This window comes from Hordeum vulgare, chromosome 3H (assembly GCF_904849725.1).
Source record: "Hordeum vulgare subsp. vulgare chromosome 3H, MorexV3_pseudomolecules_assembly, whole genome shotgun sequence".
Classification (NCBI taxonomy): domain Eukaryota; kingdom Viridiplantae; phylum Streptophyta; class Magnoliopsida; order Poales; family Poaceae; genus Hordeum; species Hordeum vulgare.
In genome coordinates this window covers 608,603,931-608,621,184 of record NC_058520.1, presented here as the reverse complement: position 1 = coordinate 608,621,184, position 17,254 = coordinate 608,603,931, and positions in this window count along the sequence as shown.

The following is a 17,254-nucleotide window of genomic DNA, read 5'->3' as shown; positions in this document are numbered from 1 at the left end:
ATTCTTTGAGTTACCAAGATTTTTGACAACTATGATTTTTTTTTGAAAATGTAAAGATTGCTTCAACTTGTGAATAAATTTTAAAAAATAAACATTTTCTTGCATTTTTGCACAAAATTTGAAAATCAAGCGATGATATGTGAACATAATGTGGTCATCATCATTGAAGATTATGTTTTTTTTTTCTCGTTGCAACGCACGGACCATTTTGCTAGTAGTTATCTACAATCGTTGGATGAAGTAGCTTAGGAAGTCATTGCCCTTTGTCCCACCTCAATATTTGTTCCTAACGGGACTCATCTATAGGCTGTGATTTCTCCAAATTAAAGGAATCGAACTAGAAAAAAGCAAACACACAGAGCCTTATGGATCTCTCTACAGGCTGGAATCTCTCAAAAAATGGAAAAAGAAACAAGTCACAAAAGCTTAGAAAAAGGCACGCAAAGCCTTAGGGATTCATGTATAGGTTGTGATCCCTCAAAAAGAAAAGAATTTGCAAACAAGGAAAAATGAGAAGTGATGATAATTACGACAGCCACCCTTCATCTATTTCAGATATCATTCCCTAATCTCTCCATGGTGCTTCCGCCAAAATGTCGTTGTTTCATCTTCCCAAGCTTCCACTTTTTGCTCCGACACTTCCTTCCACTATTTTTTTTGCGAATGGGACCTTTCATTAATTAAAAGGACTCATTACAATCAGTGGTGTGCAGTGGTAATACCATCTGGACCACTGCGTAGACACACAGCAGTATGGGGAAGGTATCGCCCTATCTGAAGTAGCTAGTGGCATACTCCTGGGTATGCTCGCGTTTCACATGTGATATGGAATGGAACCTACCAAGGCCTAGCCGACATAGTTTCTACCGTAAGTAAGATCACACAACACACTTGCGATCCAATATTTGATTTCTAGTTTTTTCCCACCATTGCTGACGTACAACATAAAAAAAAGACACAACTACCAACTACCACTTCAAAGAAATATTTCTCTTTCTTGGTCCAGAACAGAATCTCTACTTCAGGTGATTAATTACAATATGTGTCATTTGAACGTATCAGGGTTATCTCCTTCTTAATAGTTGTTGGGTTGCTTTTTGTGGTTTCCTAGCAGCTTTTAGTGTTTCTTGGTTCAAGAGGAATCTGCTATATGTTGTAGTCGGAAAGCAACTTTAACGTGGGGATAATATGTGCATGCACCATGAATTCCTTGATGTTTCCTCAACGTCGTGAATTTTCATAGAAAAGAATGGTGTTCAATCATGAGTAAAATGGCATCAAGCATCATGATTACGTGTCAAGGACAGCAAGCATGCCGAATTCCCAAGTAAAATGTGTTGATTACGAATGATGTTGCTCTTAATTCATGAGTTACATGGAGAAAAAGAAAACACTTGAGAAGGCTTTAATTTGTATGCGCAACGACATTCCAGAGACTGATGTTCACAAAATAATGAGGTCAGTGTGTAGTTATATAGAGTAGTTCATGCCAAATACACATAAGAACAATAAGAGGGTAATGACTATTGTACGTGATTTTCCTTCTCCGCGTATAAGTTGGTGTTCTCGTTTTACAATATTTGGTTAAATATTGGTTGTGCTATTATTTCTCTTCACTTCACTCGAGTTTTAAACATATACTATTGAGAATGAGTCCTCAGATTTCACATGTTATTACTACTCGCCATGGTTCTGAATTTACTTTGGCAATTAGATATTGCATGGAGTGCAAAATAAACTTAATATCCACAAAGAGGCATGGTAGCTTTGCTTCCGTATAAGCTCTCTAGGTGTATAAACGGTAATATTAGTTACTTTTTATTTGTGAGAAAACATTTGTATGTCATTAGGATTAGGGTCACATGCGTTCATGTATAGGATCAATTATATAATTACAATTATCAAAAAGTTTCCTTCTCAAAGGATAAAAAGAATCAATTAATGTGACCACCGATGTATATATTCAATAATAGTAATTCCTCTTCATGACTAAAATATTTAGAGTAATTAGCCACAATCATGTTCAATTTGAATTGCCGATGAGACTATCAACTAGTAACTACTCTGCTTTTATTCGATTCCACTAAAAGGAAAGAGAGGAGAGTTTTATCCCTAATGCTGCTCTGGAGGTCATGTATAATAACCCTGGGATTTTATCTCCGTACATCACTGAAGTGTGTACGGTACATTAGTAACTATGGTAAATAACTAACCACAGTAAAAATAAGTTTGATTATGCAGGTCTGACTTGAGGCTCAATTCCTATAGGCATGAAAATGATTCCTCTCTCCATGGATCTAAGTTTATATTACTATTGTCAGGGGAAATATATGAATGCCGGTGGGGTCTAAAATAAGTAAAGTATTTCTAATGGCATATGTGTATTATGTATGTGTTGGTTCTTTTCAGAAGGTTGTTAGACTGCTATGTTATTTACACATTAATTAGCTACATGTAAGTTATTCCGCATAATGACCCTTGTATTCAACGGTTCATGAATTATTTGCTTCACCTGTTAATGGAGAACATTTTATGTACTACTTCACCCATGTTAAAGAAGGTGGGCTCCTTAAGTTTTTTTAGTTGCTCCCATTCTGATTGCAAGTCCAACGTCACTAATTCAATGTGCAACTATGTATTTTCTTGAATTAGCATGCAAGTTGATTTTTGAATGAGCTAAGGTTTATCAGTCCACCGCATTATTCTTTGATTGACTAAAGTTGTTTGTGATTGATACATTATGTATATGATATTGTACTTAAATGGTTGGTAAGGTATTCACCTCATTTTCTTATGTGCCTTTGTTGTTACCCCCAAAAAGACCTTACTGAAAAAATATAGTTGTCCCTTCCTATGGACTAGTAAATTTGCACGTGCAATGCACGATTCGCTTCAACTAAATGCGTAAAATACAGTAATTTCTTCAAAACCAGTTTTTTTGTAGAAGGCGGGTCCACCAATGCTAATTTCAACAAATAGTCCTATTATGAATGACACCGTGTAAGTAAACCATGACAAACATGCCTTCAGAGATAGAAAGAAATACACTTAAAAGAGATAGGATATGAGCATAACTACCATAAATGGTTCGCTATCATCATGTAAGTTAGGCAATATTCAAAGAACATAACGACACATGAAGTTCTGTCTGCACAGCTCCTCTCTGAATCGGATTTTCGTATTCGTACTCCTATCGTCACAACTATTGAACGCTGATGATCTGAAATTGAAGCTAAGCAAGAGACAATACGAAGTACATATGTACAAGCACCCTCGGTTTATAACTGCTAATAGTAAAGCAAATAGTGCTTCTGCCATACGTCATCCAAATTACCCTTAAAGTTGACAAAATTACCCACCAATGCCACCTATAAGTCATAAAAAAGTTTCAAATAGGAAAATATCCGGACTGGGCCGGCCCATGTAGGCACCTCCTATATTACGGTCTGGGCGTTGGAAAAAGATGGAGCACACCTGTTTGGGCCGGCCCATGCGTGAGCGCCTGTTTTTTTAGTTTAGTTTTTTTATTTTTTTCTTTTCAGTTCCATTTTGTTTTTCGATTTTAAATAATTTAGAACTTCAAACAACTTTTCACAATTTTAAGAAACTGAGAATTTCGAAATAAAATATTCAAAAAAACATATATTTTTTTAGAATTCAAAAACTACTCAGGAGTTTTGACAAATGTTTGCATGTAGAAAAATGTTTAAACTTTGAGAAAATGTCCATAAAATAAAAAAGTCAACAATTTTAAACAAAAGTCCGTGTAAAAATCTTAAAAACAGTTCGTGCCCCTGTTTTTAGTCTCATTTTTTATTTTCATTTTTCTGTTCCATTTTTTAGTTTCAATAATTTAGAACTTTGAAAAACTTTTGCAATTTATAAAACTGAGAATTTTGAAATAAAAGTTTGAAGAAAATAAAAAATGTCTGTGAATTCAAAAAATGCTTAGGACTTTTGTAAAAATATTCGCATATTCAGAAAAATGTTCATAATTTTGAGAACAATGTTAGTGAAAACAATAAAAGTCCAGGATTTTGAAAAAAAGTTTGTGTGTTATTTTTTGAGTGCAATTGAAAAAAATGTTTGCTAATTCAAAAAATGTTCATGCATTTCAAGAAATGTCCTAAATTTTTAAAGACATAATATGATCAGCACCATTGAAGATTATAATTGTTTTTCTCCCGTTGCAACGCACGGGTCCTTTTGCTAGTAACTGCTAAAGATTTTTCTGTTGTCAACTGTCCAGTCGCTGGAACTACGGGCTGCACTATCTAAGGGGTTAAAGATTTAGGACAAAAAAGTTAATACCTCCTGCATGTCCTACTAATTTCTTGCATTCAAAATCACAGTGCTACTACGAAACATGCATGATGCATGTGTTGTTTTCACACGCCCCACCCTGACTTAAAACTAAATATATACGTCTATGCAACCATTAAGCTCACTACTATCTGAAGATAGCTAGGGAACAACAGTACTTAGTTCCTTTCATTACTTGCTCTTTAAGCTAGCTAGCTCAATTTTTTTTATTGAACCACAACAATGCATGGTTTGAATGGATTGATTCCCTGCAGTATGAACTAAACACACTACACTTGTACGAACTAAACATAGATGTATAATGAATGAACTGAAACACATGATTGAGAACTGAAAATACAAGAATGAATGTTAAATTTATTGAGCTTCAAACTCCTTTGGCAGTGAAGCCATGACCAGGTGAACCAGGAGCGCTGGTTTGATCTACAGATTCACATCCATGGGCTTGAGCTTTGCTACCATGTTGCTCATCGTGAGGATGTGCTCTCTTATTCCATGACCACCGCCAGTCTAGTTCCTTGTCACTAGTTGCTTTATCAACTAGGTGGCATATGTAATAGTGAACCGGCTCTTTATCTTTGTAAGCAACTCCCCTGCGGAAGAGTAGTCTGCAATTGAGCCCACAATGGTGTTCTCAATTGTACTCTTTATAAATGCCATACACTTTTTGTTGGCCTTGATCCACTTTCGATTGCTGAGGGTGTATGACATCTCCACTGAAGCATACTCCCTCCTCTTTTTATCCCACACAGCATCATCATCAGTGGCCTCTCTGACTCGCTCTCTAGGTCTGACATCTCCTGAAGGTTTGGAATATCGACAAAGACTTAGCCATGGACGGGGGTGCGTGGAAGTTAGCTATCCACGTTCCAGAGCCATGACTTGGTTTCGAGATCTTATGGGTTTCAACTCTAGCCTACCCCAACTTGTTTGGGACTGAAAGGCTTGGTTGTTGTTGTTGTTGTTGTTGATATTTCTGCATCAGTAACATGCACTACCCCTTCGCACATCGTGATGTGTTGGGGACCCTGCTATAAGGTCGCACATCTGCACGCGATGTTGCGGTGTGAATGATGCAAGGTGAAATGGGCAATATCATGTGGTATCATATGTTGCGTGTAACGTGCATTAGCGTGGTAGCTCATGCAAAAACTATTTATTAAACCATTGAGATTCTGGTGAAAAATACATACATGTTTTGTTAGTTGACTAAACGATCATGACAATGGAAATCGTAATATTTTTTCGTTCCAAAGAATTACATATATAGATCAATCACTGAGAATCTTTGCAACATACATCACGCGCTTCAAGTGTCACATGACACAGGTGAACTATCATACATCAATTTCTAGATATCATAAGTAATATAAATATAAATATAAATATTTGCTTGCATTTGGTTTCATGTATAAATTACGTAGAAGTAGGTCGATATAATACTTCTGTATTAATAAATAAAAAACTGGTTGCAGAAGAGTAACAACTCCCATGTGCACCTTATTTGTGTAGTGCGGTCTAGTGAATAAAATCCCGCACTTTTCTTAGGTTGTATGGAATGAAATGATGGAAAAACACATGTAATTTTAAAATAAAAATGCATGCTAACGCTACAATCAACTCTAGATACACCATAAATCATACAATAATTAAGCAAGACATAAATCAAGTTAATCATCGCCCCACATGGTTATTATTAATGAAAATCGAAACATCAAATAGAATGTCAAAAGATTGTAGTTAACCATCCATGTTCGTGATGTATGTTGCAAAGATTTCCTCGATCACCATTCTGACGTCTCGTTACCCACACTCACGCCGTCGCTCTGATCTCTGACGCCGTGGACATCCTCATTGACTGCATCATGTGTTGCCTCCCTGCTCGACCTGGGACAATCACCACCACCGGTGTCCTCCCTCTCCTTTCAGCTTTCGAGGCCGTAAGCTAGTCCAGTGGCCAGCGCGTCAATATCAGCGCCCTCTCCGAGGCCATCCAATGTTGGATGTCTCCAAGCTCCCCATGCATTGGCTATCTCAACCTCACATTGCATATGCTCCAGATTGGGCACCAACTAATCACGGTGTGTATACTGAGATTTCAATTGGATAGTATTATTCTGTCGATTCTGCTATATGCGTACTTGAACCGTGCTCGTTTAGTGTCTAGTTTTTTAAGAAAAATCCTGATGTGAAAATGAGCAAAATCAATACACTTGTGTGCCCGCTTAAAGTTAGGGTAAAGTGATTTAGTACAATCATATATTTCTTCAGTTTAAAAATACTAGTCATCAACCCGTAGGTTAGACATGCTAGAAATAAATAAAAAGGACAAATGAGATCCAATTAAATTGTACATAACTTTGGTGTTACTAAAGTTTCTTAATAAGAATAGAGAAAGAAATACTTTCTACATATTATTAAACAAACATATGAATTCCTCTACTGCTTATCTATCCATAGAAAAGGATAGATAGTTTTTCACTAATTAAGTTCTTTACTGGAGGTAACGACTAAGATACACAAGAAAGTGATGTGAATGCATCACAACGGATTTTGGAGTAACCTTACCAACTATTTAAGTACAATACCATATACATGATGTGCCAATTACAAACAACCGTTAGTTAGTCAAAGAAACTACTTTAAGTACAATACCATCACTAGTAGAAAACGGGCCTTTGGCCTGGACCATTTAGTCTCGGCCTGCCTCTGGGCCGGGACTAAAGGCCCGGCCACGTCGCCCCAATTCTCAATGCCTCCCTCGAGGCTTTAGTCCCGGCCCGTAAGGAGCCTTTAGTCCCGGTTCGTGTCCCAAACCGGGACTAAAGGGCTACGCGACGGGCAGTGGTGGTGGCAACCGTTCATATCCCCCTATAGTCCCGGTTGGTGGCTCAACCCGGGACTAAAGGACTAACACGTGGCCTGCCGTAGTGGTGGCGACCGTTGGTATACCTCTTTAGTCCCGGTTGGTGGCTCAACCCGGGACTAACGGCCTAACACGTGGCCTGCCGTAGTGATGGCAACCGTTGGTATACCTCTTTAGTCCCGGTTGGTGGCTCAACCCGGGACTTAAGGCCCAAACGGTTTGCATCCCGCGTCGTTTCGGGCGATGAAAAGCACGAACCGAAGCGTACAGTCGCCATTTCTCTGTTCTTCTTCTCTCTCGCGTCGCCCTCTCTGTTCTTCTCCTCTCTTCTTCTCCTCTCTTCTTCCCTTCTCTTCTTCCACCATGCCAACTATCTTTCGTGAGGTGCTCGCAGATGGCACGACCAAGCTCCGTGTCGTGTACACGAACCTGAGCAGGGAGGTGCCGTTTTTTCTTCAACAGTTGAAGGAACGATGGTTTGACCACGCAGCGGATCATGAGAAGTTCTTCGGGCTTGATCTGGAGTACACGGCCGATCAACGCGGTGTTGCCGTCATCCAACTATGCTTCGCACGCCATGTCTTGATCTTCCAATGGGCGAGGTAAGTTTTGAGGCTTTCTTTGATCCAAGATAATGACATTGTAAGTTTATTTGTTTCAATCATAGTTGGTTCCCTTCAAATAGTTGTAGTGAAACAATTTTGATTAGTTGAAGGGGAGCACAATCTAATTGGAATAGTGTTCCATAATCTGAAAAATCGTATTAGAATCAACTAGTGTTTAATATGTTCCATTGGAATCATAGTTGGTTCCCTTCAAATAGTTGTAGTGAAACAATTTTGATTAGTTGAAGGGGAGCACAATCTAATTGGAATAGTGTTCCATAATCTGAAAAATCGTATTGGAATCAACTAGTGTTTAATATGTTCCATTGGAATCATAGTTGGTTCCCTTAAAATAGTTGTAGTGAAACAATTTTGATTAGTTGAAGGGGAGCACAATCTGATTGGAATAGTGTTCCATAATCTGAAAAATCGTATTAGAATCAACTAGTGTTTAATATGTTTCATTGGAATCATAGTTGGTTCCCTTCAAATAGTTGTAGTGAAACAATTTTGATTAGTTGAAGGGGAACACAATCTGATTGGAATAGTGTTCCATAATCTGAAAAATCGTATTAGAATCAACTAGTGTTTAATATGTTCCATTGGAATCATAGTTGGTTCGCTTCAAATAGTTGTAGTGAAACAATTTTGATTAGTTGAAGGGAACACAATCTGATTGGAATAGTGTTCCATAATCTGAAAAATCTGATTGGTTCAATATGTTCCATTGAAATCATAGTTGTAGTGATACAATTTTATGCGGTGTTCTTTGATCCAAGGTTATGAAAATTGAATATAGCTAGTGATCTCTCTAGGTTCCATTGGATAGCAATATGATATGGCATAGTCATGAAAATTGCATATAGCTAGCGATCTCTCTAGGTTCCATTGGATAGCTATAGTGATCTCTCTAGGTTCCATTGCATATGTTCTATTTGAATCCTAAAGATAAGTTTCTCTTTAGTTGTAGTGAAACATGTTTCCTTATTGCAGCAGTATGTAACATTTGTTCCATTTTAATTTGTTTCTGTTGCAGGAGTAACAAGCATTGTCCAGAACTCATGGATTTCCTTCACAGCGGCATCACTTTTGCTTCCGTTGACATAAGGAACGACAAGCTGAAGATGAGGCACGGCTTCGGTATTGAGATACCAGCTGGTTGCCTCGTTGATCTCCAAACGATATTCAGGCTTCGACATGACAAGACTTCGCTGGCTCATATGGCAGTTGCCTTGATCGACGAGTCATATGGTGATATGAAGACCAGTTTCCCAAAGTATCAGCACAAACTTTGGGAGAAGGGCCCACTTGATGATATCAACATTGAGTATGCAGCAAAAGATGCATACGTTTCATACGAGTTGTACCGCAAGATTCGAGTCGTCAACTATGGCCAGCGTCACCTCGAGGAACGTGGACATTCTGATTTAGATGATTCAGACGAGTAGTGTTCTGAATGTCGAACACTTGTATATATATCTATGTTAGCTATTATTATGTATTGTTTGGACTAGTATCATGTACTTCTTGGACCAATTTATATATGTCTAGTTTCTGTTTGTGCCATTATAGTTTCCAAATTTGAATGGTTTAGCCCTTCCTAACTTCATTTGCTACTTTTGAATGGTTTAGCTCTTTCTAACTTTATGGTATCATGTATTTCGACCACATATATATACAAAAAGTCTTCAGTTCAAATAAGTTCAAAAAATAAAATCCCTTTTGTAACAGATCTGTTTTTGATTAAAACAATCATTTAAAAATGAAAGACCATTAGTCCCACGTGGCGTGCAGCGGAACCACGTGGCGTGCAGCGGAACCACGTGGCGTGCCGCGGAACCACTTTTGTTGTGGGGGTCGCTTCTCCTTCTTCTCCTTGTGCTAGATATTGGTTATGCACTAGGGGAAGTAGGAGTAGCGACCATCATCGACGGTTGAAATATCAGGTGAGCTAGTGTCCACCATATATGAGAGAAGAAGAATGTCGTCTCTTATTGTGGGGGTCGCTTCTACTTCGACAGATATTGTCCATTTTGTGATGTGCCTTTGAATGGTGCATTTTGAACACACAAAAAGTATGGAGTTCAAATAAGTTCAAACTTTTTAACACGAACTGCATCCAGTTTTTGTCGTAGCCCTCTCAACTTTTTAACACATGCTATGTGGGTGAAATGATGATAGCATGCCAACTTTCAACATTTTCAGAGTTCATTTGTAGTGCTTTTTCAATTTCAGGGTCAACTAGCTCAAAAAAAATAAGTAAATGCACGAAATATACCAAATGAAGTCAGAAATTGTTGAAATTTTGTGACGTGCCTTTGAATGGTGCATTTTGAACACACAAAAAGTATGGAGTTCAAATAAGTTCAAAAAAATGAAATCCCTTTGTAAGAGATGAGTTCTCGTTCGAAACCCTACTACTTCGAGAGAGATTGTCCGTTTTGTACACGAACTGCATCCAGTTTTTGTCGTAGCCCTCTCAACTTTTTAACACATGCTACGTGGGTGAAATGATGATAGCATGCCAACTTTCAACATTTTTAGAGTTCATTTGTAGTGTTTTTCAATTTCAGGGTCAACTAGCTCAAAAAAAAGTAAATGCACGAAATATACCAAATGAAGTCAGAAATTGTTGAAATTTTGGGATGTGCCTTTGAATGGTGCATTTTGAACACGCAAAAAGTATGGAGTTCAAATAAGTTCAAAAAAATGAAATCCCTTTGTAAGAGATGAGTTCTCGTTCGAAACCCTGCTACTTCGAGAAAGATTGTCCGTTTTGTACTCGAACTGCATCCAGTTTTTGTCGTAGCCCTCTCAACTTTTTAGCACATGCTATGTGGGTGAAATGATGATAGCATGCCAACTTTTAACATTTTCAGAGTTCATTTGTAGTGCTTTTCAATTTCAGGGTCAACTAGCTCAAAAAAAAAGTAAATGCACGAAATATACCAAATGAAGTCAGAAATTGTTGAAATTTTGTGATGTGCCTTTGAATGGTGCATTTTGAATACACAAAAAGTATGGAGTTCAAATAAGTTCAAAGAAATGAAATCCCTTTGTAAGAGATGAGTTCTCGTTCGAAACCCTCCTACTTCGAGAGAGATTGTCCGTTTTGTACACGAACTGCATCCAGTTTTTGTCGTAGCCCTCTCAACTTTTTAACACATGCTATGTGGGTGAAATGATGATAGCATGCCTACTTTCAACATTTTGAGAGTTCATTTGTAGTGCTTTTCAATTTCAGGGTCAACTAGCTCAAAAAAAATAAGTAAATGCACGAACTATACCAAATGAAGTCAAAAATTGTTGAAATTTTGGGATGTGCCTTTGAATGGTGCATTTTCAACACACAAAAAGTATGGAGTTCAAATAAGTTCAAAAAAATGAAATCCCTTTGTAAGAGATGAGTTCTCGTTCGAAACCCTGCTACTTCGAGAAAGATTGTCCGTTTTATACACGAACTGCATCCAGTTTCTGTCGTAGCCCTCTCAACTTTTTAACACATGCTATGTGGGTGAAATGATGATAGCATGCCAACTTTCAACATTTTTAGAGTTCATTTGTAGTGTTTTTCAATTTCAGGGTCAACTAGCTCAAAAAAAAAGTAAATGCACGAAATATACCAAATGAAGTCAGAAATTGTTGAAATTTTGGGATGTGCCTTTGAATGGTGCATTTTGAACATGCAAAAAGTATGGAGTTCAAATAAGTTCAAAAAAATGAAATCCCTTTGTAAGAGATGAGTTCTCGTTCGAAACCCTGCTACTTCGAGAGAGATTGTCCGTTTTGTACACGAACTGCATCCAGTTTTTGTCGTAGCCCTCTCAACTTTTTAACACATGCTATGTGGGTGAAATGATGATAGCATGCCAACTTTTAACATTTTCAGAGTTCATTTGTAGTGCTTTTCAATTTCAAGGTCAAGTAGCTCAAAAAAAAGTAAATGCACGAAATATACCAAATGAAGTCAGAAATTGTTGAAATTTTGTGATGTGCCTTTGAATGGTGCATTTTGAACGCACAAAAAGTATGGAGTTCAAATAAGTTTAAAGAAATGAAATCCCTTTGTAAGAGATGAGTTCTCGTTCGAAACCCTCCTACTTCGAGAGAGATTGTCCGTTTTGTACACGAACTGCATCCAGTTTTTGTCGTAGCCCTCTCAACTTTCTAACACATGCTATGTGGGTGAAATGATGATAGCATGCCTACTTTCAACATTTTGAGAGTTCATTTGTAGTGCTTTTCAATTTCAGGGTCAACTAGCTCAAAAAAAATAAGTAAATGCACGAAATATACCAAATGAAGTCAGAAATTGTTGAAATTTTGGGATGTGCCTTTGAATGGTGCATTTTGAACACGCAAAAAGTATGGAGTTCAAATAAGTTCAAAAAAATGAAATCCCTTTGTAAGAGATGAGTTCTCGTTCGAAACCCTGCTACTTCGAGAAAGATTGTCCGTTTTATACACGAACTGCATCCAGTTTCTGTCGTAGACCTCTCAACTTTTTAACACATGCTATGTGGGTGAAATGATGATAGCATGCCAACTTTTAACATTTTCAGAGTTCATTTGTAGTGTTTTTCAATTTCGGGGTCAACTAGCTCAATAAAAAAGTAAATGCACGAAATATACCAAATGAAGTCAGAAATTGTTGAAATTTTGCGATGTGCCTCTGGATGGTGCATTTTAAACACACAAAAAGTATGGATTTCAAATAAGTTCAAAAAAATGAAATCCCTTTGTAAGAGATGAGTTCTCGTTGGAAACCCTGCTACTTCGAGAGAGATTGTCAGTTTTGTACACGAACTGCATCCAGTTTTTGTCGTAGCCCTCTCAACTTTTTAACACATGCTATGTGGGTGAAATGATGATAGCATGCCAACTTTCAACATTTTCAGAGTTCATTTGTAGTGCTTTTCAATTTCAGGGTCAACTAGTTAAAAAAAAATAAGTAAATGCACGAAATATACCAAATGAAGTCAGAAATTGTTGAAATTTTGTGATGTGCCTTTGAATGTTTCATTTTGAACACACAAAAAGTATGGAGTTCAAATAAGTTCAAAAAAATGAAATCCCTTTGTAAGAGATGAGTTCTCGTTCGAAACCCTCCTACTTCGAGAGAGATTGTCAGTTTTGTACACGAACTGCATCCAGTTTTTGTCGTAGCCCTCTCAACTTTTTAACACATGCTATGTGGGTGAAATGATGATAGCATGCCAACTTTCAACATTTTCAGAGTTCATTTGTAGTGCTTTTCAATTTCAGGGTCAACTAGCTCAAAAAAAAAGTAAATGCACGAAATATACCAAATGAAGTCAGAAATTGTTGAAATTTTGTGATGTGCCTTTGAATGGTGCATTTTGAATACACAAAAAGTATGGAGTTCAAATAAGTTCAAAGAAATGAAATCCCTTTGTAAGAGATGAGTTCTCGTTCGAAACCCTCCTACTTCGAGAGAGATTGTCCGTTTTGTACACGAACTGCATCCAGTTTTTGTCGTAGCCCTCTCAACTTTTTAACACATGCTATGTGGGTGAAATGATGATAGCATGCCTACTTTCAACATTTTGAGAGTTCATTTGTAGTGCTTTTCAATTTCAGGGTCAACTAGCTCAAAAAAAATAAGTAAATGCACGAAATATACCAAATGAAGTCAGAAATTGTTGAAATTTTGGGATGTGCCTTTGAATGGTGCATTTTCAACACACAAAAAGTATGGAGTTCAAATAAGTTCAAAAAAATAAAATCCCTTTGTAAGAGATGAGTTCTCGTTCGAAACCCTGCTACTTCGAGAGACAATAGTTTGGATAGTCAAAATTATTAATTATGAAAATAAAAAATAGTTTTGCATTATTTATTCAATTTGAAACACTTTTCATTATCATTGTTTTGTCAAATTCTCAAATATGCAAAAAGAATTTTTAATAAACATAGTTTTTAATTGAAAATAACAAAATGGATAATAGTTTGGATAGTCAAAATTATTGATTATGAAAATAGAAAATAGTTTTGCATTATTTATTCAATTTGAAACACTTTTCATTATCATAGTTTTGTCATTCTCAAATATGCAAAAATAATAATAATAAACATAGTTTTTTATTGAAAATAACAAAATAGATAATAGTTTGGATAGTCAAAATTATTAATTATGAAAATAGAAAATAGTTTTGCATTATTTATTCAATTTGAAACACTTTTCATTATCATAGTTTTGTCAAATTCTCAAATATGCAAAAAGAATTTTTAATAAACATAGTTTTTAATTGAAAATAACAAAATAGATAATAGTTTGGATAGTCAAAATTATTAATTATGAAAATAGAAAATAGTTTTGCATTATTTATTCAATTTGAAACACTTTTCATTATCATAGTTTTGTCAAATTCTCAAATATGCAAAAAGAATTTTTAATAAACATAGTTTTTAATTGAAAATAACAAAATAGATAATAGTTTGGATAGTCAAAATTATTAATTATGAAAATAGAAAATAGTTTTGCATTATTTATTTAATTTGAAACACTTTTCATTATCATAGTTTTGTCAAATTCTCAAATATGCAAAAAGAATTTTTAATAAACATAGTTTTTAATTGAAAATAACAAAATAAGTTAATAGTTTGGATAGTCAAAATTATTAATTATGAAAATAGAAAATAGTTTTGAATTATTTATTCAATTTCAAACACTTTTCATTATCATAGTTTTGTCAAATTCTCAAATATGCAAAAAGAATTTTTAATAAACATAGTTTTTAATTGAAAATAACAAAATAAGTTAATAGTTTGGATAGTCAAAATAATTAATTTTGAAAATAGAAAAAAATTGAAACTATATGAGAAATCATGGACAAAATTCAACCTGAATTCACTTTGAATTCAGATTGAATTTTATCCACAATTTCGAATATAGTTTCAATTTTCAGTAAGTTTAGGCCCGTAAGCCTGCTTTAGAGAGGAGCTCGATGGATAAGTTGTGACGGGGCTTATAAACAAGTGTTAGTCCCCCTCGCTGGGCGAGGTGGGACTAAACTTATCGTGCCGCCGAGGAGGGGCTTTAGTCCCGGGTGGAGCCACGCCCCGGGACTAAATGACACCCTCTAGTCCCGGCTGGAGCCACGCACCGGGACTAAAGACCCCGTGCTCCCCGCCTCTTGGTCTGCCCGAAAAGAGGTCTTTAGTCCCGGGTCGTGGCTCCACCCGGGACTAAAGGGGGTCTTTAGTCCCGGCCCGAGCCACGCACCGGGACTATAGATCCACCTATATAAGCGGGACTTCGAAAATTTCTAACCCAATTCGTCCATTTCTCTTCTTCTTCCTCTCGTTCTCCTGCCCGGCGCGGCACAGCGACGAACTAACCGACGCCGTCAGGCTGCTCGCCGTCCTGCTCGTCGCCGCCTGCCGTCCTCCTCGCCTTCGGCTGTCCTCCTCGCCGCCGAGCCGTCCTCCTCGCCGCCGCGCCGTCCTCTTTGCCGTCCTCCTCGCCGTCGCGCCGTCCTCCTAGCCGTCGCACCGTGCTCCTCGCCATCGCGTCGTCCTCCGCGCCGTCCTCCTCGCCGCGCGCCGTCGACACCTCCGGCCGGTAAGCCCCCCGCCCCCTCCTCCCCAACACTCCGGCCAGTATAGAAGAAAATAAGAATAAGAAGAAGAGAAGAAGAAAAAGGAGAAGAAAGGAAGAAAAAGGAGAAGAAAAGAAGAAAAAGAAAAAGTTTTTTTTTCATTTAATTCCTATTGTTATTAGGTTTGTACTAGATTATTAGGGTTAGTAATATTTAGAATTAGGTTAGGGTTACAAGAAGAAGAAATATGAACAAAAATAAGAAAATAAGATTAGGAAAAATGAAAATAAGAAGAGGAGGAGAAGAAAAGAAGAAAAAGTGTATATTGTATAGTGTATATGCTTAAATGTATAGTGTATATAGTGTATAGTGTATAAGTGTTGGGGAACGTCGCATGGGAGACAAAAATTTTCCTACGCGCACGAAGACCTATCATGGTGATGTCCATCTACGAGAGGGGATGAGTGATCTACGTACCCTTGTAGATCGTACAGCAGAAGCGATTAGAGATCGCGGTTGATGTAGTGGAACGTCCTCACGTCCCTCGATCCGCCCCGCGAACAATCCCGCGATCAGTCCCACGATCTAGTACCGAACGGACGGCACCTCCGCGTTCAGCACACGTGCAGCTCGACGATGATCTCGGCCTTCTTGATCCAGCAAGAGAGACGGAGAGGTAGAAGAGTTCTCCGGCAGCGTGACGGCGCTCCGGAGGTTGGTGATGATCTTGTCTCAGCAGGGCTCCGCCCGAGCTCCGCAGAAACACGATCTAGAGGAAAAACTATGGAGGTATGTGGTCGGGCAGCCGTGAGAAAGTCGTCTCAAATCAGCCCTAAAACCTCCGTATATATAGGTGGGAGGGAGGGGAGGAGGCAGCCTCAAAACCTAAAGGTTTGGCCGAAATTAGAGGTGGAGGAGTCCTACTCCAATCCTACTTGCAGTAGGATTCCACCTTCCCACTTGGAAACTCTTTCCACCTTGTGTTTTTTCCTTCTCAAACCTTATGGGCCTTAGTGGGAACTTATTCCAGCCCACTAGGGGCTGGTTTATCTCTTCCCATAGCCCATGAGACCCCTTGGGGCGTGACACCCCTCCCGATGGTCCCCGGCACCCCTCCCGGCACTCCCGGTACACTACCGATGAGCCCGAAACTTTTCCGGTAATGCACGAAAACCTTCCGGTAACCAAATGAGGTCATCCTATATATCAATCTTCGTTTCCGGACCATTCCGGAAACCCTCGTGACGTCCGTGATCTCATCCGGGACTCCGAACAACATTCGGTAACCAACCATATAACTCAAATACGCATAAAACAACGTCGAACCTTAAGTGTGCAGACCCTGCGGGTTCGAGAACTATGTAGACATGACCCGAGAGACTCCTCGGTCAATATCCAATAGCGGGACCTGGATGCCCATATTGGATCCTACATATTCTACGAAGATCTTATCGTTTGAACCTCAGTGCCAAGGATTCATATAATCCCGTATGTCATTCCCTTTGTCCTTCGGTATGTTACTTGCCCGAGATTCGATCGTTAGTATCCGCATACCTATTTCAATCTCGTTTACCGGCAAGTCTCTTTACTCGTTCCGTAATACAAGATCCCGCAACTTACATTAAGTTACATTGCTTGCAAGGCTTGTGTGTGATGTTGTATTACCGAGTGGGCCCCGAGATACCTCTCCGTCACACGGAGTGACAAATCCCAGTCTCGATCTATACTAACTCAACGAACACCTTCGGAGATACCTGTAGAGCATCTTTATAGTCACCCAGTTACGTTGCGACGTTTGATACACACAAAGCATTCCTCCGGTGTCCGTGAGTTATATGATCTCATGGTCATAGGAACAAATACTTGACACGCAGAAAACAGTAGCAACAAAATGACACGAT